The 23,295-nt window shown below is 36.8% G+C and overlaps 1 protein-coding gene across 1 annotated transcript in view; it reads right to left on the reverse strand.

The window, feature by feature from the left end:
• Positions 1-224, reverse strand: part of AdamTS-B (ADAM metallopeptidase with thrombospondin type 1 motif B) — a 213,503-nt gene extending 213,279 nt beyond the window's left edge. The window contains exon 1 of the mRNA XM_089643485.1: positions 50-224. The gene's annotated coding sequence lies outside the window, so the exon portion shown is untranslated. The remainder of the gene's footprint in view (positions 1-49) is intronic.
• Between the last annotated feature and the right edge of the window lie 23,071 nt (positions 225-23,295).

Raw genomic sequence — 23,295 nt, forward strand, 5'->3', positions numbered from 1 at the left:
AAATTAATAAGAGAATCGCACGTGTTTAATGTTCTTATAAAAAAATTACCTGTTTTGAAGAGTGGGTTGTGTGTGATAGTTGGTTGTGAAACACTGACAGGAGGTGCCTGTGAGGGATGTTGAGGGTACAGTGTGAACTGACACCGACCGAGTGCAGCGAAAGCAGACAGAGTACCCGACAGAGCGGTCGCGCGGCGCAGCGGACAGAGCGAGACTGACTAGTGACTGGCGACTAGTTATAGGACTGGGCCGTCGCGGGTATCGCTGATATCGCTGGACGCGTGGTGGTGGTATTGGAGCGCTGGCGCTGTCGCTGGAGCAGAGCGCTGTCGCTGTGACGCGCGGGAGGCCGCTTCTCCACTAGGCCACAAAGCTCATCTTCTCGTTGGCATTAATGGTATCCATTGCACCAACCATAAATATACTTCTATCAAATTTGGAATAGAAATGAATTTTCTGACTTGATATTCTATCTCGGATTTATTTTGTGAATTTAAGTGTCATTTCCGTATTTTCTCACAAAACTCTCTTATTAAATAAAAAAAAACTTTTGAACACAAGGACTTTTAATGCCATAGAAAAGAGGTTCCCAAACTTTTTTGCCCCGTGGACCACTTGCCAAATATATTTTTTCCGTAGACCCCCTGCCTGCCAAATATTGAATTTTCCTAAAACTATTAACGTCTCATATGATAAATTTATTATTTTAGTAAAAAGATTCCCTTCCCTTGCCTGCCCAACAACCGGGTGGCGGTATAGTTGCTCTGTCTTTACATTGTGCAGACAGGGGCACCCTTGTGAGGTATTAAACCAAATGAAAATGAAGCAGGATAAGCAATGGGAATTTCTTTCTGTAGCTAGCCTTACAGAACTGTCCTTTAAGTTCTTTGTCAGTGCTTATTCCGGTCATTTTTTCTTGTCACATGTTTTCCGATTCTTCAACGTTTCATTTCGATAGTCAAAATGTCCTCAAACTTAGTTTTGAAGTCTGTGGAAAGTACATTTAAATGTTGAACGTCATTATTACCTTGGATGTTTTTCAAAAACAAGTTGAGGAACTAGGAAAATTCGCGGCTTCCAATGTGCAATGTTTTGCTTGAATATATTAATTCTGACAAGAAAAGGAACATAGACTCTATTTATATACCTCAATTAAAAATTTACGAAATATAAAAATGCAAATATCAAATAAGTAATTTCTCAGTCGATTATATTTGTGTTGGCTCTATTGTGTCATTTACGGAACTTCTAAATGGTGACTTGAGGTAAATGGGGGTCCCATCGTATCTACCCCCATTTGAATCTCGTGGACCCCCAAATTTTTTTCTCACTGACATAGACCCCCAGCATGCTGATATCGACCCCTGGGGGTCCATATAGACCACTTTGGGAACCTCTGCCATAGAATGATGTTTTTTTCGAATTTATATGTAACCGCCCGAAAGTCCCAATCGAGCCGGCGAGACTTTGTCATCCCCAATTGGGGTTTGTTGTGAGGCTGAAGGTAGAGGGGAGGAGAAAGAGATGGGGGAGAGGAAGACTGTGAAGTACCTGGCTCTGTATCTTTTGAAACTTTCCTGAAGCCGCTTTAGGCAAGTTACAATTCCGTATAAACCCTTCCTTTACGGTGTTCAATAATCTCTCGGTAAGTATTCATAGATTGTAATTACCTAAAATTTGAACTCTGTGTTCAGTATGACGATGTTTACCCAGTTGACAGCACCGGCAAGAAAAGGTTAAACCTCAAGCTTACTAGTTTGTTAACCTGAAAGATACAGAGTAGGCCCCTGGTCACCAAAAACGGCCAAAGACATTTCAATTCTGTATGGTGGTCTTATACCAGGATGATACTGAGAGAATCTTCCACTTGAACTAGTCGCAAATATACTATATATTATCTTATGATTGATTTGTGAAATAACACAAAATAATCAAATAAAATTTACTTCCGAACTACTGGATATGAACCCGTGACCTCTAGCTTGCTAGTCGAAAGTCTTATGCCTGGACCACGAAGGGCGCCAGGGTGGTTCTGATATCTTCATTGTAGAGAGGTCGGAATAATGTGGACCTCAACCTTGAGGTTCCTACATTATTTATCATCCACTCGATCTACACAATACTCAACAGATAAACGCCATCTATGGAAAATCTAATAAACTAATCAAGGGCCATCTACGGGTGAGCTCTTACACTAATATCAATGATATTACAATTTTCAAAATTGGAACTGATGTGTCAAGAATTTAGATATAATTTTATCCAAGACTTTACTTTGTTTTTAATATAAGAGTCTCAACTTCTCTGAACCGTCTAGAACTAGTGAGTCCATTTCCTCCTCAATTGGGGTATGTTGTGTAGCGGAGGGGAAGGAGCTGGGGAAGAGGAAGGTGTGAAAAGCACCTGGCTATTCAGATCTGGTCACTCAACACGGCTAAAGCCATTTCAAGCAACGTTCCAATTCTGAATGGTGGTCTTACCCCAGGGCGATACTGAGAGTATCTTTCACTACGAAACGTACCGCAAATATACTATATATTATTTTTCGGTATAGTATGTACATAATTTAATTTAATAATTTCTCAAATTATTCATCTTCTTATAATTCTCTAACTTCTCCATTCTCTTCTTGCAACCCAAACTAGCTTTACATCATTTTTCCTTTTCATATTATAGTAATGTATAGATTCTGTACAAACTGTAAAGTTCACCCGCCATAACATAGGGTCATCCTTAGCATGGAGGATGAAATATCACAAAAACCATTTGTACCCTCTAAATCATGTATTGATAAAATAAATGAGTAAATTGTGAAATAACACCAATTAATCAAATAAAATTTACTCTTGCTTGCATTTGAACCCCCGACCTCGGGATTGCTAGTCGAGAGCGTGAAACCTGAGTTCTTTTCATAAACATTCAGCTAAACAAATCCAATAATAAGGAACTCCAGTCCCATTTGTTTTGTTTTATCAATAATGACAATGACCTTAAATATCAGCGTACATTTTTTATTGTTGTAGATAATTAGTTCACAATAAAATGTTAACTTGTGGAATAAGTTCCGTGACCCATGACGTCATAATCAACAGATTTAGTGCCAACCAAATAGGGCGTTTTCATGTGATGGTTTTTTATTAAATTTTAATTGAAGATTTATAAAGACTACGTATATAACAAATATTAAAACTTATATATTCAGAATCTGTTTTTGCTGATCTATATGAATAAATAATATTTTTCACTGGAGTTTCGTATTATAATATCTCTAAAATTAATGTTTAGAGAAAATATACAAGAGGAAAAGTTTGATTCGTTCAATTTAACTTATTAAAATGTTTTGCATCTATATTTATAATTTGTATGGGATCATTGGAGAAATAATGGCATCTGACGGAATTGTATGAGCTTTCGATCTCTTTGAATAGCGGCCTAAAACAAGATTTATAAAACCGCGACTTTCTCAGGATGAAGTAATTTATCAAAATATCATTAATTTTAAAAATATGTTGATATATGGTCGAACATTACAAAACATATATTTTTTTTAAGTAGATATCCAACTTCATTATGTTTATATATATTTATGATGGGATATTTCACCATCCTCTCGATTGTTTATCCACTTGACAAGGTATATTTTCGAATTACGATATATTTATTGATAGTCAACGTTTACTATTTGGTATACCAAACTTCGAATAATCGCTTTATATCACGACACAAACATCCCTCAATCAACGACCGTCAATACGGATTCCGGCGGAACCGCTCGTGCGGTGATCTTCTCGCGTATGTAAAGGACTTGTCAACAAATTGCATTCTTACGGACTTCCCGCATCCCTGTGTACGTGGATTGCTGACTTTTTAAGGGATAGGTCGATTCAGGCGGTTGTTGACGGTTTCACCTCTTCCTCGCACTCCATAAATGCTGGCGTCCCACAGGGATCGGTTCTGTCTCCGACTTTGTTTTTGTTGCACATCAATGACCTTTTGACATGTGCACCGATTCATTGTTACGCGGATGACAGTACAGTTCATGATAGCTTTTTGTTTGACAAGCCCCCAAAGGGCACACAAACTCCAACGGCTCGGAGGGCTTTGAAGCAGAGAATGGACGGTTATCTCGAGAGTATTTCCTCCTGGGGTAAAAATAATCTCGTCGAATTTAATGTTTCAAAGACCCAATCCTGTCTGATTACGTCTAAAAGGGATCCAAATGATAATCTGGTCTCCTTCAACGGAAGCAATCTTCCGAACAGGCCTTCCATTGATATGCTTGGTGTAACTATAAGTGACCAGCTCAGGTACGGGGGCTCCATCGAAGCTAGAGTAAAGTTGGCCTCTCAGAAGCTGGGCGTACTGTACAGGGCCCGCAGATACTTTAATAGTACACAACTGCTCACCCTGTACAAATCGCAAGTGCGCCCTACTGTCGAATTTGGCAGCCATCTCTGGTCTGGAGCCCCAAAATACCTGAAAAAAACCCTTGACTCTGTGCAGAAACGGGCGGTCCGTTTGATAGATTCCCCAATCTTATCAAACGGACTGTAATCTTTAGAGCACAGGCGTCAGGTAGGTATGCTGTCCTTGTTCTATCGGTATTACAATGGAAGATGCTCTGAGGAACTAGCGTCATTGATCCCTTCGGCACCGGTGCGTAGTCGGGATACACGCCAAACGCGCGCCCAACATTTGTACACAGTTGACACTTGTCACATGAGAACGGGTCGCTTCTATGATTCGTTCTTAAGTGCAACAGCTCGGCTGTGGAACGAACTGCCGGCCTCTGTGTTTCCTCCCTCCTACAACATGGGACTCTTCAAGACCCATGTTCACTCCTTCCTCTCCACAAAAAGACCCTCCACACAGCATCCCCAAAGATGACATAGGCCCTGAGGGAAATTATTTTCTTCAGGGCCTCCTGTGTGGAGTAAATATAAAAAAAAAAAAAAAATCCCTACTCCCGCTCGAAACAATTAAAACAATATGATAAATATATTACAAGACATAAAAGTGAATAAATTTTTTGAATCAATGACCCCTTAATGTACAAATAGCAAAAAAATACCACCTCCACATAATTTGTAGTAGGTACCTCCAAATAATTTGTAGAACCTCCACATAATTTGTAGTACCTCCACATAAGTTGTAGTACCTCCACATAATTTGTAGTACCTCCACATAATTTGTAGTGCCCTTAGATAATTTGTAGTAGGTACCTCCACATAATTTGTAGTACTTCCACATAATTTGTAGCACCTCCTCAGAATTTGTAGTACTTTCACATAGTTTGTAGCACGTCCACATAATTTGTAATACCTCCACATAATTTGTAGCACCTCCACATAATTTGTGGAACCTTCACATAATTTGTAGCACATCCACATAATTTGAAATACCTCCACATAATTCGTAGCACCTCCACATAATTTGTTGAACCTCCACATAATTTGCAGTACCTCAACATAATTTTTAATACCTCCACATAATTTGCAGTACCTCCATAATTTATAATACCTCCACATAGTTTGTAGCACCTCCACATAATTTGCAGTACCTCCACATAATTTGTAGTACCTACACATAATTTGTAGCACTTCTACATAATTTTACGAACCTCCACATAATTTGTAGTACCTCTACATAATTTTTAGAACCTCCACATAATTTGTAGTACTTCCACATAATTTGTAGCACCTCCACACAATTTGTAGAACCTCCACATAGTTTGTAGCACGTCCACATAATTTGTAATACCTCCACATAGTTTGTAGCACCTCCACATAATTTGTAGTACCTACACATAATTTTTACTTTTTCTTCGACATATTATGTTTTTTATTTTTATTTATTTATGTAAGGAGAAAACACAGATACAGACATCAATTAAAATATGATTTTATAAAACCATAACTTGAGAATTCGCCTGCATCCTAACTATTTCTCAAAGATTGACTGGTAGATAGCAATTTTAATTTTTTTTTTACATGTAAATAACAAAAAAGCATAAAAGAAAATTATTTTGTGTATAGATAATGCTCAATGTCAAATAAAAGTGTACAAATATTTTTTTATACAAGTTTAGGACTTTTATAGGAAAACAGACTTCATTTTCCTTCCAAAAGTACTATAAGTATCAAAAAATATGCCGGAATCTTTCAGGTTTTGGTTTTTATTATACTATTCGCACATTCTTCTGATTGGATCCATGACACCAGCATTTGTGCTCGTCCGGCTAATATGGAATAAGTCGTTATGCCTCGTCGTTCTGGGTGGTATTTTAAAGTTTATTAGATTGAGTAAGCCAGGACAGTCGCTAAAGTTGTAACAGATTTTGTACAAGGTCATTAGGTCAAGGTAAGTTCGCCGGTTAGTAAGAGTGGAGACGTTATATTTCGAGAGCATATTTGTATATCCCCGTTTAGGTGCGCTCATTCTGTGGTTGAGGTAACGCAGAAATTTCTTCTGGATACTTTCAATATTTTCTTTATAGATATCGTAAAGTGGAGTCCATATGGAGGTGCAGTATTCAAGTTGAGAACGGACCAGCGTATAGTAAAGCAGAAGGTAGGTTTCAGGTTTCCGAAATACGCGGCTGTTTCTGATAACAAAGCCTAGCATGCAGTTAGCTTTATTCACAATGTTTTTAATGTGCGCATCGAAATGAAGTTTGGAATCAAAAAGTACGCCAAGATCCCTTATACAGTAAACACAATCTAGTGAATAGTTACCAATATAATAATAGGGTTATGATTTTTAGTGAAGCTTATTTGTTTACATTTGTTGTAACCAAGGTAAATTTTGTTTTCATTGCAAAACGCTTCGAACCTTACGTACATGTACATGTGTAAATTTTCTCTTAACTTCACTCTGTAACCTTTCACTTTATAACTTCACTTTGTAACTTTTCACTTTAAACTTTGCTTTGAAAATGATCACTTTATAACCTCACTTTAATATTTTTCATTTTCTAACTTTACACAATAATATACATAAGTAGTTGTTTTATTTTATTTATTTTGAAAAAACAATTAAATAATGGAAAGTTGTAATACATAAGTTCTCTGCTCCTAAGCACAAAGCATCTGATTCAGTGGCGGCGTAAAAGGGGGGCGGGGGGGCGGTCCGCCCCGGGTGCCAAGGACCAAGGGGTGACAGCGACAACACACTTGTGCAGCCAAATAAGACCTGCGTCACACACAGCTATAAAAGCGCAAGCAGATATCTTTGGACCCGCGAGCGCTTATCTTTTCTACCGTCACACGACGCTATAAAATATTTCTTCCTATGGTAGGGGAAGGAGTCAGACGAATTAGAGAGCTGCCACGAAATACCATTTCTTTGTACTGAATTGACAGCTGTCATCCGCCCGTTTAGGCAGATCCGTCCCCTGTTCACCGCGGAGTGGGGGGTGCATAACTTTTCATAATATATCACCTCAGGAGCGGTTACGGCGTAAGATGTGTACTGTCTATGGTTCATCTGCGCATAAAAGCGCTAGGTATGACAGGTCTTATGGAATTGTATGGAGAGCAATATTTGGCATCGTTACAGGGCAATGGATTTTATTCCTATTACATTTAGTGTTGTTCAGACAAAAACGTTGGTAACATCACCAGAAGGAGATCTTCGTGGAATGGTTCCAAATTTATTAAAAATTTACGATGAATTTTCAGGAGAGGATATCGTGTTGGAGATATTACGATTGAGGCGCCATTTAGAAGCCGCCAACATTTCTGCCCACGAAGCAGTTCAATGGACTACATAGGAGCTCATCAGATTCATTGTAAAATGGGGCTATTCTGAGTCAGTTCCAAGTTTAGCGCTGTGTCTAAGATTTTTTTTGACAATCTGTGTTTCGGTGGCTTCATGTGAAAGAAGCTTTTCAAAGTTAAAATTAATAAAATCTTATTTAAGATCCACAATGAGCCAAGCGCGACTAACCAATCTTTCGATTTTATCAATTGAAAGAGACAGGAAAATAAATTTTGATAATGTCATCGAATATTTCAGTAAAATAAAGTCTCGTGAGCATGTTTAGTATTTGGTGTTTTATTTTAAGTAGGGGTGCTCAATACAAAACCGCCCCGGGTGCCAATCTACCCTACGCCGCCACTGATCTGATTTATCAGAAGAGTGTATGTAATACAATATAAGCCGAAACATCAATAAAAAAACTAAAATATTCGCAGAACTTAATAATAACATTATTAAATTTGATTAATATTAAATTATTTAAAAATAGAGTTCTACACGAAAACAATACTTAATATACAATATAAATCAATATTATTACGTTGTTATAAAATTTATGAAGGGAATAAAAAATCAAAAGTTAATTTTATTACCAATTGTGAGTATTTATTTGTTTATTTATTAATGTACGTTGTCCTATTGGTGGGCTATCAAGAAGTTTGTTGAAATACATGACAGTATCTATCGTTATATCCATGCTATGACAGTATCTATCGTTATAGCCATGTTATTAATATTATGACAGTATCTATCGTTATATCCATGTTGAAGTGTGTGTAGTTGAATTTTGTAGAATGCGGCATGATTATGTATCAGTTTTCATTTTAGGAGGCCGGTATGGTTACCGCGTATCCGAAAACCGGTAATTGGTAACATCACATCTGCCGTAGGATACCCCAAGTGGTTCGCTACATTTAGTGACTGACGCAGGGTGTGGTTTGACCAGGTCTTGGCGTGGGGTGCGTCTGCCCACGAACTGCGTGCGCTCTCTCGAGCTATCGCCTTGCACACCAGTGGGAGGGATAGATTCATTCGTATGTTGCTCCTGGGCATACAGATGTCCAGATTCTTACCCACCCCCTTACCTTCCTTCTCAGAAACTCCTCTCCTTCATTTTCTTAAAATACCCTCACTATTCCATCCACAAAAAAGGCCCTGAGACAAATGATTTTCTTAAAAAAGGTTTTTCAATTGACAATTTATTTTATTTTATATTTATGTGTATACTCGAATACTTTGGCTTTTTTATTTAGCTGTACTAGGAGAGGCCGAGCACATGCCCTCCTGGAGGCACTTTGTCAAAGCGGTGAGCCCCCAAACTATGCCACGTCGGCCTCTGTGATCGAGGGTTAAGGCTCTCGACTAGTAAGTGCAGAGTGCTCGGTTCAAATCCCGGCGTACGCAAGCAAATTTTACACGAAATAATTATTTCTAATTTAATTAATAAAAAAAATATAAAAAATATATATTTGGGGAACGTTCCAGAGTTGTAGATACTTTCAGTATCGCACTGGTATAAGACCACCATTCAGAATTGATACGTTGCTTAAAATGGCTTTGGCAGTGTTTGATGACAAGACCTAAATAGCCAGGTACTTTCCTTTTCCCCATTTCCTTCCCCTTCCACTACCTTCACCCCCTCAACATACCTCAATTGTGGATGCCATAGTCTCACTGGCTCCAGATGGTTGTAAACAGTTGGGACTCTTGTGAGGTTTTACATGAAATGGTAGGTGTCTTCGAAATGGCTAAATCATAGTTTCACAAATATTGACCTGCGTTGTGTGTAATAGAAAATGATAAATTTTCACAACGTAAAACATCTACCTACCGTCATCCCTAAATAATAGTAAGTTAATTAATAAAACCATTATAAATACACCACTGGTATCAACCAAAAACTTTAAAATTCAGTTGTGAAATACGATATACCAACTTATACTCGTATGGGAAAACTCAAAAGTATAATTTCAATAGAATAGTTATCAATTTTACCACCCCCTGATAACCCTCTTCCCAAATGTTCAATATATTTATTTATATGCCCACATGGGTTTTACATACAATGCAGAACATATATTTTTTTGATAATATATAATTATAATTATATTAATTAAAATATTATATTGTGTGAGGCGGGTGTGTATACCGCCGCCGGGGGAACCATTCAGTAGATAACCAAAACCTCTGCCATAGGTCACCCCTAGTGTGGCGAACTGCATTTGGTGACTCAGGTTGTCCGGGTTCATGAGGTGAGAATAGAGTAGGTCACCTACTTTGGAGAGACTGGTCGACGGAGATTCTTTTACCTCCCCTGCAGGACTCCCGACCCATCATCGACCTCAGTTTCCTATCCACCCCACATACCTTTATCCTTCTCAGATCTTCCACGCCCCCATCTAATTCCTTTCCCTTAAAAACCCTTCACACAGCATCCCCAAAGATGACTTAGGCCCTAAGGGTAATTATTTTCCTCAGGGCCTTCGAGGGTAATTATTTTCTTGAGGGTGTGCAGATTATGTAAAAAAAAGAGTTAAAGCAAAAAAATGCACCAGTCTGAAACCGGTTTAAATTGTTTCAATAATATATTGGAATATAATTGTCAGAATAAAAAGTACTTTTAAAAAAATATATTTTTATTTTAGAAGTAAAACGCACGATATTTCGAATTGTGAATACTTTTTTTAATGGTGTAGATATGTATTTCTCTTTTGTAAAGGATGCAATTGTTTTTAAATAAATCTGACTCTTCAATTTTTTTTTTTGTTTTTTTATTATTTATCATGTCTAACAATTAATTTAATGCGCATTTAAATATCAGCATGAACTATTAACCCCTAGTGATTGATTATTCACTAAAAACTGTTTACTGAAAAAAAAAATTGTAGATATTTTTCTTTATGAAAACGCTCTTCATTTGTGGTTTCAGTCAAATGACCCACACCAGCTGCGCTCTCAACGATAGTAAAATAAATTTAAATCCGTCAAAAATACGAATCTATCATTCTATCAAACTATGGTGACTTCACAATGTGATAAAAAAATGACAATTCATTAAAATACACAGATGAATCTCCTCGTCATATGCCGGGACCGCATATGTGAGTGCTGCACATTATCTACGAATTTAAAAAAAAAAATATGTGCGATTTTGACCCTTACGTATAAGGAATTTGTATGAAAAACAAGGTCACAATCGCTTGGGCTATTCTCGTTCTTTACGCAGCAAATACCGGAATGACTTCTAGCTTTTCAGATTTTTTACAAAGAATTTTTCTGTGGAATGCCAACGAAATATTTGTCGCGTTTTTAGTGTCAAAGCGTCTTCTTTCATTATTTTTTATATAAATTGATTGTGGAAATGATAGATTTGATTATCATCAGAAAGATAGTTTTATCTACATTATTTTGATGTAATTTTTATAATATTTCACCCAAGAAAAGTGATGAAAATTAACTTCGTAAGAAATGTCAAAATTTTTACGTCATAATGAATAATTATATTTGTAGCATTATTTATTTACAGGTTTCTTGTACAAAATAATATTATTAGTAACAACAGTTGTATAAACTACCGAAATCTGGAAGAATTGTTATCATATACTTATTTAATGCGACACAAAAACAATTTAAGTGGACACTTGACGTTTGATTTTGGAATTAAATTGAGCTTGGAATTTCCTGGCACACCACAGGAACGTTGCAGTGCGGTGACCACTCATTACATCCAACGGATGTACCAACACTCGGGGAGTCTAACTTGGACACATCCGATATATCACGCACATGTACCGACCCACGGATATCCCGCTTTGGGCATATCCAATATATCAAACAGTTTTAACAGCACACACAGTCTCAAGCGAGCCATCACCATGGACTTATCCAGTATCCAAGAGTCAGATGGTATTGCGATATTATGTTCTCCACAGTTTCTGTTGTTGCGTTTGTGATTAGATATCGGATTAATATCCACCAGGACTTTTGATACTTTGTGTGTTCTTCTGGTAGAGATTAGTGGATGATCTTTGAGTAAATCTGGATGGGTACACTTAATAAAATAAAAGAGTGTAAGTACATTAAATACTGTTACTGTCGCATTACTGGTTTAAGTTAACTGAAATGAAACTTATGCAGATATACCAATACAATATACTATACAATATACTACAATATACTATATATATAGTATAGTATAGAATTATCAATCAATAAAAAAATAAAGTACAACAAAGACGGGCTGTTTCATAGAATTTGAACAATTCATCAAATTTACGCTTGATGACAAATTTGATGTATTCTTTGAAGCTTACAATAAGTTTATAAGGTTTTCGGCACTAAACACTAGCAGCCTGATAGGGTGATTTAAAGTCAGGGTCAAACTCACTCACTCACTCCTTTGGGCAGAGATGAGACTCTCATCATCAGAGCTAGGGGGCTGTTTTCATGACGTACCAGACAGAGATGTTCCTTAACAGAATTTAACAAGTAGGTTGGTCAAAGAAAAGAAAAGATAAATATTAAAGACATAATTTTACAGTAGGTCTCTCCTCCGGGAGAGGGGTAGGTAGATAGATAAATATTTCTTACCCGGGGACCTAAGATTACTAATATACCTAAAGTAATTCTGTTTGTAAAATGAACGTCAATATTGCAGGATTCTTGAAAGGGGCCGGAAGACCCTCGGAGTAGCTAGGTACCGACAGGCGAGCTAATGATGTTGAAAGAGAGGCCATGAACATCACCTCCCAGGGTTAATCCATTAGTAGGTCCCGGGTGGATCTTTTCAAAGCTGAAGCCAACCCAAAACAGTTAAATAGCTTTTTAGGGCGTCACTAATCCTCATGAGCAGATCAGCCTCGGAATAACGAGATGTGGATCCAGAACTAGTGTACACATACCGGAGCGCATACCATCGGATGACCACGATGCTAGTCTCTAACACCGGGTAGTCAAAACACGACACGTGATTTTCAAAGGAGCCGCCATTAATTATTCGCTCTTTCAACACAAGCACGAATCTCTTATTTCAACTTTAACCTGATAGGCAAACAGTGCATTCCAGAATGTTAAATTAAACCATAACCCACTGTAATTTAATCCGCCAGGATCATGTTAAATAAAAATGAAATATGACAAATCGTTAAAGCACAGTCTTCAATTCTGGGCATCTAATAGAAGTGAGCGGAAACGGAGAACAATAAACTTAACTCCCCCGTGGAACTTTGCCCTGGATTCGGTGTTGCCAATAATTTTAAAAGAAAATAAAAAAAAACACCAATTTGCAAAATGAATCAATCATACAGGTCAAACAGTTGCATTATTGTTAAATTAATTATTTTTTAACAAGCCTTACTAAAAAACGTGGTATAAATATTACGCGGTGCGTATTATTTATAGTGAAAAACTTGACGTATTGCAATGGCGTTTATTTGGTTAAAATGATTTTAAGGCCGGCTTTGCCACACCAACGTTGAACGGGCGTGTAAGAATCTAATTAGTAAGACCAAAGATATTAGAAGACGGTATATTTATCAGCGGTACTTTACAACAAATTAAGTAATGTTAACTTTAATTTTATGTAATTGTATTTTTATAGCATTATATTTAATTAATTTTGTACATTAACAAAATAAACGAATAAATTTCCAGATGTAAAGAGTTGGGGATCAATATGTCATAAACATGCTTGCTTGCCAAACACATCTTTATTCGATAAAGTTACAGTAAAAAGGGGTGACGTTGATCAATTTTCAACTTTAAAACTAAAAAAACTTTTTTTTAAATGATTGCGAAATTTTTATGTCACATGTATTCCACAAGTTGAAACTATCGAAATATCCGTTAAAAATATTGTGCGCGTATTCGGTGAGTAAAAAAAAACTACGGAGTGGGGTGACTTTGAAATATATACCATTTTTAAATACTCGGCAGATAGAATCGTTGTCGATGACATTGCTTTCTATCAAGTTTTGGTAGCAATCACGCGGTCACATACGCATTTCTATGAAATCGGATTACAATACATGAGTAAAATATACGAAATAAATGTCGGTCCTACCAGATCGGCATTTTGCGAGGTAGGTAGAGTTGTCCTCAGTCAATCAAAAAGTTACAAAACACATTTGAATCTGTATCTCGGTGAAAAAAACTTTTAATATATAATATATATAATATAAGCTGATTACAAAGATATGCCAAAACAAAAAATATATAATATTCCGAAAAACACTTATATACTCCAGAATATAAATTACAATAAAAAATTTTACAATAGTTAGGAAATTTACGAAAAAATACAATACATTTTTCTCTGTCAGAAAGTATAAAAAACAAATATGATTTAAGATTTTCAAAGAGTCCGATTCGAGCCGCGGTCAACAGTGGTTGTGTGTACCTTACTATTGCTGAGTGCCGTTCGCCCGTTCCTGCGCTGCGTACAGATAAGAGATTATTGTTACATTTTATTTAATATTGTTTATCGTTTACCTATTTGTTTGCATTCCTGCTTACGGCTAATCCGTTTTTGTTTGTACAGTCAATGAAATAGACTGCGTATTATTTTTTCAGTTTAATTTTTAAAAGTTAAGTTTTTTTATATAATGGAGGAAGATGAAGACAGACCTCCCGACCCAGGGTCGATATTGGATTTTTCTGATTCGGAATCTAATACGAGCCAGGTTTCTATTACGCTCCCATCTCGTAAACGACGACCATCGCAAAGCCTTCACATTCCATCGAAAGTTAAATCTATACCGCCGGTTCAACAAACCTCGACCCCTAACGACCTTAACACCAATATTAACATCCAGCCAAGTACTTTAACTAGCGATAATGCAAAAAGTACTGAATTACTTTATCCTGCTTTAGCTACCGGTCCATTTACCGTTAATGTTCAGAGAACTGAACAGGGAAAACTTATTCATCCTTTAGATTTTGGAAAATTCGTATTTGACTCAAAAAATAATAACCTTGGTATTGTTAACGGTTCAATTAAACCGGAAGGGCGATATAAATTATTTATCGAGTTTAACACTGCCGCTTCCGCAAATGGATTTGTAAAAAAAATTGACTCACTCTCAAATCATAAATATAAATCGTTCATCCCTACATTTAACCTTTCGAGAATGGGTCTTGTGCGAGGAATTCCCGCGGAGATCCCAGAGGCTGAAATTGTTGATGCTTTGAATAATTCTCACGGAACCCCGAAAGTATTAAAAGTACGTCGACTGAACTACAAGGATTCTACTGACGGAAACACGATCTGGAAACCTTCCCAGTCTGTTGTTGTTACATTTGAGGGACAATCCCTACCGTCTCGTGTGTTAATTTACTATACCTCGCTTCCCGTCGAAGTTTATAAATTTCCAACAATTCAATGTTTCAACTGCTGCCGGTTCGGACATTCGAAATCCGTATGCCGCTCCCCCCCACGTTGTAACTATTGCGGAAAAGCTCACCCATTTGATCAATGTCCGAAATCTTCCAATGATCCCATTTGCATTAACTGTTCGGGTGCACATACCGCGGTCAGTCTAGCCTGTCCGGAATTAACAAGACAGAAGAACATAAAACATAAAATGGCTACCGACAACATTTCGTACTTCCAGGCCTCAAAGTTAATCTCTCCTGCGAAAAAATCATTCGCAGAGATGACATCGTCCTCAGCTCCTTTCCAAACAACCACCTTTTTGAATTCAACGTCATCTTCTCACAGAGAAACCATTCTCAAGCCAGTCAAACCCAACCCAAAATATACACCTTACCTTGATAAAAAACAATTGAATAATATTTTGGCCAGCCCGAATGGGAATGCCAAATCCCAGACGCCCAATGGGTGTGCTATTAATGGTAATTCTTCCCCTCCTGCTCCCCCCGAAATAATGAATAATAATTCTTTTATACACACTTTAATTACCCTTTTAATTTCTATCCTTACAAACAACAATACTGTACCGTCCAACGCTGCCGATTACATTAAATCTTTATTATCCTGCCTCCCCAATGGCTTCGAAACTGAACAAAATCCTTCAGTGGAACAGTAGAAGCCTCTTCGCTAACAAATCTGACCTAATTCAATTACTCGACGAACACGACGTTTCAGTAGCCGCCATTTCTGAAACGTGGTTAAAACCCTCCTTTCACTTAAGAATTCCAGGTTATTATTGTCTCAGACACGACAGACCGGATGGTAAAGGCGGCTCGGCTCTGATAATCCAAAATTCTATCCCTTTTAAAGAAATTAATATTCATACTCCCTCCGACGATATCCAGATAATAGCAGCTGTCTTATCTGATATCACAATATTGTCAATATATATTCCTCCCTCTACGACTTTTATTGAAAATGAATGGGCACCAATCTTAAGCCAGATTTGTTCCCCTTATATGATCCTTGGAGATTTTAATGCACATTCCCCTTCTTGGGGTAGCGAAATAACAAATCGTTCTGGCCGCAATCTTTTAGATTTTATTGATTCCCATAACCTATGTTTTTTAAATGACGGATCTCCAACCAGATTCACCCCCCCTCATCAACGGAAAAGTGCTGTTGATATATCTCTTTGTTCGTATTCGTTAGCATCTAAATGCTCTTGGGACATCCTAAACGATCCCCTCTCTAGTGATCATTTCCCAATTATAATCCGCTTCCACCATCAATTTAACACTTATTCCCCCCCAGTTAAAAATAATCTCAAATTTAGAACGAAAGATGCGAATTGGAGCACTTTCTCTTCTGAACTAGATAACCTTATTAATTTAACAAAATCGTCCCCGGGAGACATCAGAATACAATGTGAGACGTTTCCTTCTATGGTTATAAATGCAGCAGAAAAATCCATCCCTAAACGCAAGGCGAACATTAAAATAAAACACTCTACTCCGTGGTGGGACGAGGAATGCACTCGCTCCGTCAACTCTCGAAAAATAGCATTTTCCTCTTTTCGTAAGTGTATGTCACTAGAAAATTTTTTATCAGTTAAAAAAGCCCAGGCAGAAACCAAACGAATTTTGAAAAATAAGAAGCGCGCTGGATGGCGGAAGTTCTGTGAGAACCTGTCTCCAGATACTCCCCAGTCTTCAGTTTGGTCTAGCTTAAAAAAATTCGGATCATCGTATTCTCCGCCGAGAATCAAACATATATCAGAAGAAATTCTTATAGGATTTGCGGATAAAATAGCCCCCCCATCAGTTGCCGGATGTGAAGAAATGCCTTCTATTAAGCCGTATCCATCTCACTCTAACTGGCTAGATGCTCCTTTCTCCATTGATGAGATGAAACGAGTGATAAGAGCCCTCTCTGACTCTGCTCCGGGTCCCGATGGAATATTTTATAGTTTCATTAAATCATTTTCTGATATGGCGGTTGAATATTTCTTATCTCTTATTAATAATATGTTTGAAACAGGACTAATTCCGGATGTTTGGAAAACTCAAAAAATCATTCCCATTTTAAAACCTGGAAAAAATCCATCTGAAATTTCGTCTTATCGGCCTATTGCTCTTTCATCGTGTTTGATGAAAGTAGCGGAGCGTTTGATAAAAAACAGACTAGAGTGGTTTGTTGAAAGTCAAGATATTATCTCACCAAATCAGTATGGTTTTCGGAAAAAGAAATCTACAATGGATAATTTAAGTTTGTTCACAACTGATATCCGAGTTTCTCAATCCCTAAATTCTTATACATTGGCCACATTCCTTGACCTTTCATCAGCTTACGATGATGTTTTACTGAATGTTTTGAAAGAAAAGCTAATTAAAAAACAAATCCCCCCGAAACTAGTCCAATTTATTATTAATTTGCTCACAGATAGGTCCATTATTATTGAGTCTTCCTCTAAATGCTTAAGGCGCAAACTATGGAGAGGTTTACCCCAGGGTTCTGTTATCAGTCCTCTGTTGTTTAATATTTATATTAGCGACCTAGACTCAGTAATTCCTTTTTCTATCAAGCGACTTTACTTTGCGGATGATATCCTTATATATTTGTTACATAAAAATATTATTCTTGCAGCTAAGGAAATGAATTTGGCTTTACAATATATTAAAAGCTGGTTGTCAATAAATGGGATGAATCTGGCGGCATCTAAAACAAGGGTCGTAGCTTTCACGCGCAAAAGAAAAATTCCCCACTTCTCAATCTCTTTTGATAATGTGCCTCTACAAACCGCTACTCAAATCAAATTCCTTGGTCTTCTTTTGAACCATAAACTTTCCTGGCTTCCACACATTCAGATAATTTCTACAAAGTGCGAAAAGGGACTTAATATGATGCGAGCAGTTTCCAGAGTATGGTGGGGATCTCATCCTACCACTGTAAAATTAATGTATAATTCCCTAGTTCGGAGCCACTTGGATTACGGCACATTCCTTTTTGACCCCCTCCCTAAATATTTAGATAAGAAAATGGAAAGAATTCAATCAAAAGCCCTCAGAATGATTATTGGAGCTATGAAGTCTTCTCCAATTAATGCGCTTCAGGTGGAATGTGGGGAGCCTCCATTATATTTCAGAAGGCAATTCCTTGCCAATAAATATATTTTCAAGGCTTTATCGTTATCACATCATCCTATTAAACAAAGTCTTAATCTGCTAAGTGTTAATTTGAAGTCTAACAAACGATTGAGTGAAAAAAAATGTTTTCCTCTCCTAATTAAAAGTTTTCATCTCTATAATTCTCTGTCATCTTCCCTCCAATATCTTCAAGAAGTTCCCAATCTTCCTATATACAATATTCCATTAAAGGCAATCACTTTTATGCCGAACACAATAACATCAGACTTTCGGAAGAATATTTTATCTTCCCCAAATAAATTTCATAATGTGGATGACTGTTTTAAAAGCATTGTGGCTTCAAAATTCCCTGAATTTTCCATCCTTTACACTGATGGTTCCAAATTTGAAAATAAAAGATGTGGAGCATCGATATATAGTCCAGAATGCAACATCAATCTCACTTATAAATTACCGAAAGAAGTTTCCATATTTACAGCTGAATGCTTCGCAATTGAACAAGCGCTAAATCAAATCCAGGTTCTCAACATTCATCGAGCCTTACTATGTACTGATTCGCTAAGTGCTCTAACTAAAATTATGTCAAATATTCTATGTTATCCGGAAGACAATATTATATGTAAAATTAAAAATCTTCTCAATTCTCTAAGTGAATCTGGGTTTGAGACGATATTGGCCTGGGTCCCTGCCCATTTGGGTATAGAGGGTAATGAGATGGCCGATTCTCTCGCCAAATCTGGTTCAGATTCCGGAACTATCCCACTAAATTTTAGAATCCCTATCTCCGATGTCTTCCCGATTCTTAAATCCAACATGACTCGTGCCTGGGAAGAAAATTGGGCAGTCTCCAAAATAATAACTGGATCTTTATATGCTGGAATTCAAAATCATATCCCTGCTAAGCCATGGTTTCACGGTAAAAAACTGTCAAAACGATTCATTTCATGTATTTCGAGAATGAGAATTGGTCACTGTTCAATTGCATCCCACTTGGCTAGAATTAGAGTTTTGGATGATCCGGTCTGCCAGTGCGGTGTGGAAGAGGAAACCCTCGACCACGTTTTCTTTAACTGTAAAAATCATTCATCTTTCAAGAACATATACCGCCGTCTTATTAAAATCACACACCAGTCCCCCCTTAACATTTCATACCTTTTATCTCTTAACAATTCTCGTGTTCATACAGCTTTATGTAAGTTTATTAACCTGAATGAATTCAACATTTAATTTGTTTTAGCGATCTAAATGAGTCCAATGATTAAATTGTTATTTTTAACTGTTACCGGCACAAAGCACTCTTTTCAGGGTGAAATGCATAAAACCAAAAAAAAAAAAAAGATTTTCAAAAGTATTTTTGTTATTTGTTTTGGGGGTGTCATGCCGTGTTGCGCTTACTCCTTGGCTAAAGAAGGAGTTAGCGCAACACGGCATAACACCCCAAAAACAAATAACAAAATATAAAAAAAACAGTTTCAAAATTCAACATATATTTTAATATAACTAGAAAACTAATTTGACACTTTTTCGGAAGAGTCAAAAGTAATTTCTAGTAATTGAGTGGCAGCGAGAATTATGCGGATATTTGTCGACCACCGTGGTAAGGTGTAAGGCTCTCGACTAGCAAGCCGGAGGTCGCGGGTTCATATCTCGGGATGCAAATAAATTTTATAGAGTGGAAAATACTCTCTGGTGTAAGACCACCATTCAGAATTGAAACGTTGCTTGAAATGGCTCTGGAAATGTTTGGTGACCAAATAGCCATGTACTTACCCACCTTCGTCTTTCCCATCTCTTTCTCACACTTACTGCAGCCTCACAATATACATCAATTGGGAATGAGACTCTTGTGCGGTTTCAAATTAAAAAAAGGTATTCGGGATGATGAAAGTCACCCCATATTACGGTATTCTAACCACACCACAATGTTATTACAGTAAAATCTAACATGTATAGCATAACACACATGTAGATATAGAGAGATCCGAAATTTAATCTTTTAATCGACTCTTCAACAACTAGGGCCTCGAGTTCATTGTTGTGGTAGAACAAACCTTTGAAGTAATCCCGACTCAAATAATTTACCGGTTTCACCATTATGTTTCTGCATTAATATGCTTCCCAGGCCTGACTTAACTACCATCAGTAATCAGTATGCACCTCTGTTTTCAATTATTATTAATGGCCAGTACAGGAATAGGACAATTTATTTTTTCTTTCAATGATTCAAACGTCTTTTATCAAAGATCGCTCCATCGAAGCCAGAGTTTAGTTAGCCTAACAGAATATGAACGTACTGTGCAAATTCGAGAGCATTTGTTTTGAAAACTGAAGGATTGGACTACCTTGGAACCAAGTTGTGTTTTAAGTTAGTGTTTTTAGTGTAAATAATCTTAATGAAAAGTAAAAAGAATGAAGTTGACTATCTTGGAATCGCGGTGGTACTCACTATATTGTGATTGTGTTGTGTGTTCCTTCGCAGAGATTCTGTGGAAAATGATTGGTCGTCCCGTTTTCTTTTCTTTCATACCTTCGTTCATTCCTAAACATACTATTACCAAATTCCACAACCACCATTTCATTTCGTCTCGTTTAAAGTATTTACAGTCCATTTTCATGTTCATCTGAAGTTGTTATTCGTAAACAGTTTCGCATGCAACATAGGTTTATTTATTTATTTATTAGATACTAAAAAATACAATTACAGAATAGTGAATCTTTGACTGTCGTAAGTTTTATCGGTCACGCTCTTTCCTCTTTAAATACATCAATTTCAGTTTATTTTTCGGTAATGAGTGAGTGCAAATATTGAAAGCGGAAATGAACCCACTTCCTGAAGTTGGATCGAGCTGAAACTCGGCAGATAGAATCGTTGCCGATGACAATGCAAACTATCAGCATTTGTTGGCATTAAAATATGCACGTATTTCTCTGGAATCGGATGACATTACAGCAGTTAATATACGAAATAAATGTGTTGGTGAGGTTGATCTAGATGTCGACTCAAACCTCAGTAAGCCAATTTTTAAAAAGTACATTTTAAAATAGATTGTAATAAAAAAAAAAATAATTTTCGAAGGTGGATTTTTTTAAAGATGCAGGGGCATACAACAAATAATATAATTAATGACTCATTATTTTATGTTAACGACCATTACATAGATGTAAACTTATAAATATAGTATTGAAAATTACTTGTATTCACTTGTAAATTACTTGTATTCACTTGGAAATTACTTGTATTCACTTGTAAATTACATGTATTCACTTGTAAATTACGTATTATCAACTTGTAAATTACGTATTATCAACTTGTTATTTTTATACCATCGTCATTTTAAAAACTAGCTTATTTATTTTTTCTCTTTTCTTATATTATGTACATTAAAATCGAAAACTATGAGTACCATGAAGTAAGTTTTAGGCTATTTTTTTTGTCGTTTTTTTAAAAGTAAAAAGTTTTTCTTGGCACTATATTACGCAGTAAATCTTGTTAAATTAATATTTTTTTTAAATATTATCATCACAAACACTTATTTAGGTTTTGGGTCTTTTTGTAATGTAACTCCGGTTCAATAAACTAGGATTTGTTTTGATTATGAATTTCAGAATTTGACAACCATGGAGGTGTCTTAGGTCTTGGCGGTGACCTTGGAGACGACGACCCCTTAAACCTTGTTTAGGTATTTGCGGCGAATGTGTTTGCCCAACTGCTGCGTGGTGGGCTGGATCGGATAGTTTGACCTATCCAGCCGGACTCTCTCGAACCATCGCCTTGAACATGTCCGTCACTCCTGGACATGTTAACCCACAGATCCGTATCACCCCTTATACCTTTTTCCATTCCCTGAGCTTTCTCTCCTCCCTTTCCCTAAAATACCAAACACATCCTCAAAGATGACTTGAGGGATTTTTTTTGCTCAGGATATCCTCTGTGAAGCTAGTGTAAAAAAAAGCTTTTCCCATTTTTTCGCCAATTAAATGGTCAGCTGGTACTAAGAGTTTCCGGACACCGTGTATAGCCCAAGAAATGTGTGAAAACCCGTGAAAAATCAAGGGATAGCCTGAATTCTTGACAAGTTGAGGGGTAAAGCTCTCGACTAGCAATCCAAAGGTCGCGGGTTCAATTTCCGGCGTGCGCAAGATTTTTTTTTATTTTATGAATTTATGTTAATTCACAATTTATTAATTTAAAATAATATATAGTATACTTGCAGCACGTTCCAAAGTGGAATATACTCTAAGTATCACCTTTGAGTAAGACCACCATTCAGAATTTAAACATTGCTTGAAATGGCTTTTGCCGTATTTGGTGACCAGATCTTAATAGCCAGGTACTCCCCCACTTTCTTCTTCCACAACTTCTTCCCCTCCCCTCTACCTCCAGCATCACAACATACACCAATTGGCGATGCTATAGTCTCACTGGTTCATGACGGATGGGGTTGGTTGGGACCCTTGTGCGGTATTCACATAAATAAGTTGGCCAAAAAATGGAAAAAAAAATATGAAATGCGATTTTTTGCTTGCCCTGAACCATTTCCTAAAACAAACGTGATTATGTCTCTTAGCAGTGGCACAAAAGGATAGCAAAGTCACTTGGCTGAAAAGATATGGAAATTTGCTATGTCTAAAGTTATCAACCAGAACTTTGGAGACCTACCCTTAAAATGAAAGGATGCGGGAGTTTCTCTTGCGGAAGTGACCAGCTGTGTCAAAAATCAGGGTGTGACTCTTTTTATTTTTTTATTGGCAACATTTTTTGATGCATACATATACAATTACACAAAATATAGACAGTAAAAAAAATTCCACAAAGGCGAAGCCTGTGCGTGGGCATTATAAATTATGTACACAAAACAGTGGTGGTTAAATAAAGAAAAAAAAGTACCGATAGATAGATGAATGTGATTTTACTGGAGTTTAATAAAAACAGTTAAAGTTGAAGTTAAACAGAAGTAATTTTAAAAGGATTTTTTAATGTAGACGGTAATTATTTTAATGTGACTATGGCAATAGATCCAG

The sequence above is a fragment of the Hesperophylax consimilis genome, chromosome 2 (genome assembly GCF_061612785.1).
Source record: "Hesperophylax consimilis isolate HC1 chromosome 2, BYU_Hcon_1.0, whole genome shotgun sequence".
In the NCBI taxonomy this organism is placed as follows: domain Eukaryota; kingdom Metazoa; phylum Arthropoda; class Insecta; order Trichoptera; family Limnephilidae; genus Hesperophylax; species Hesperophylax consimilis.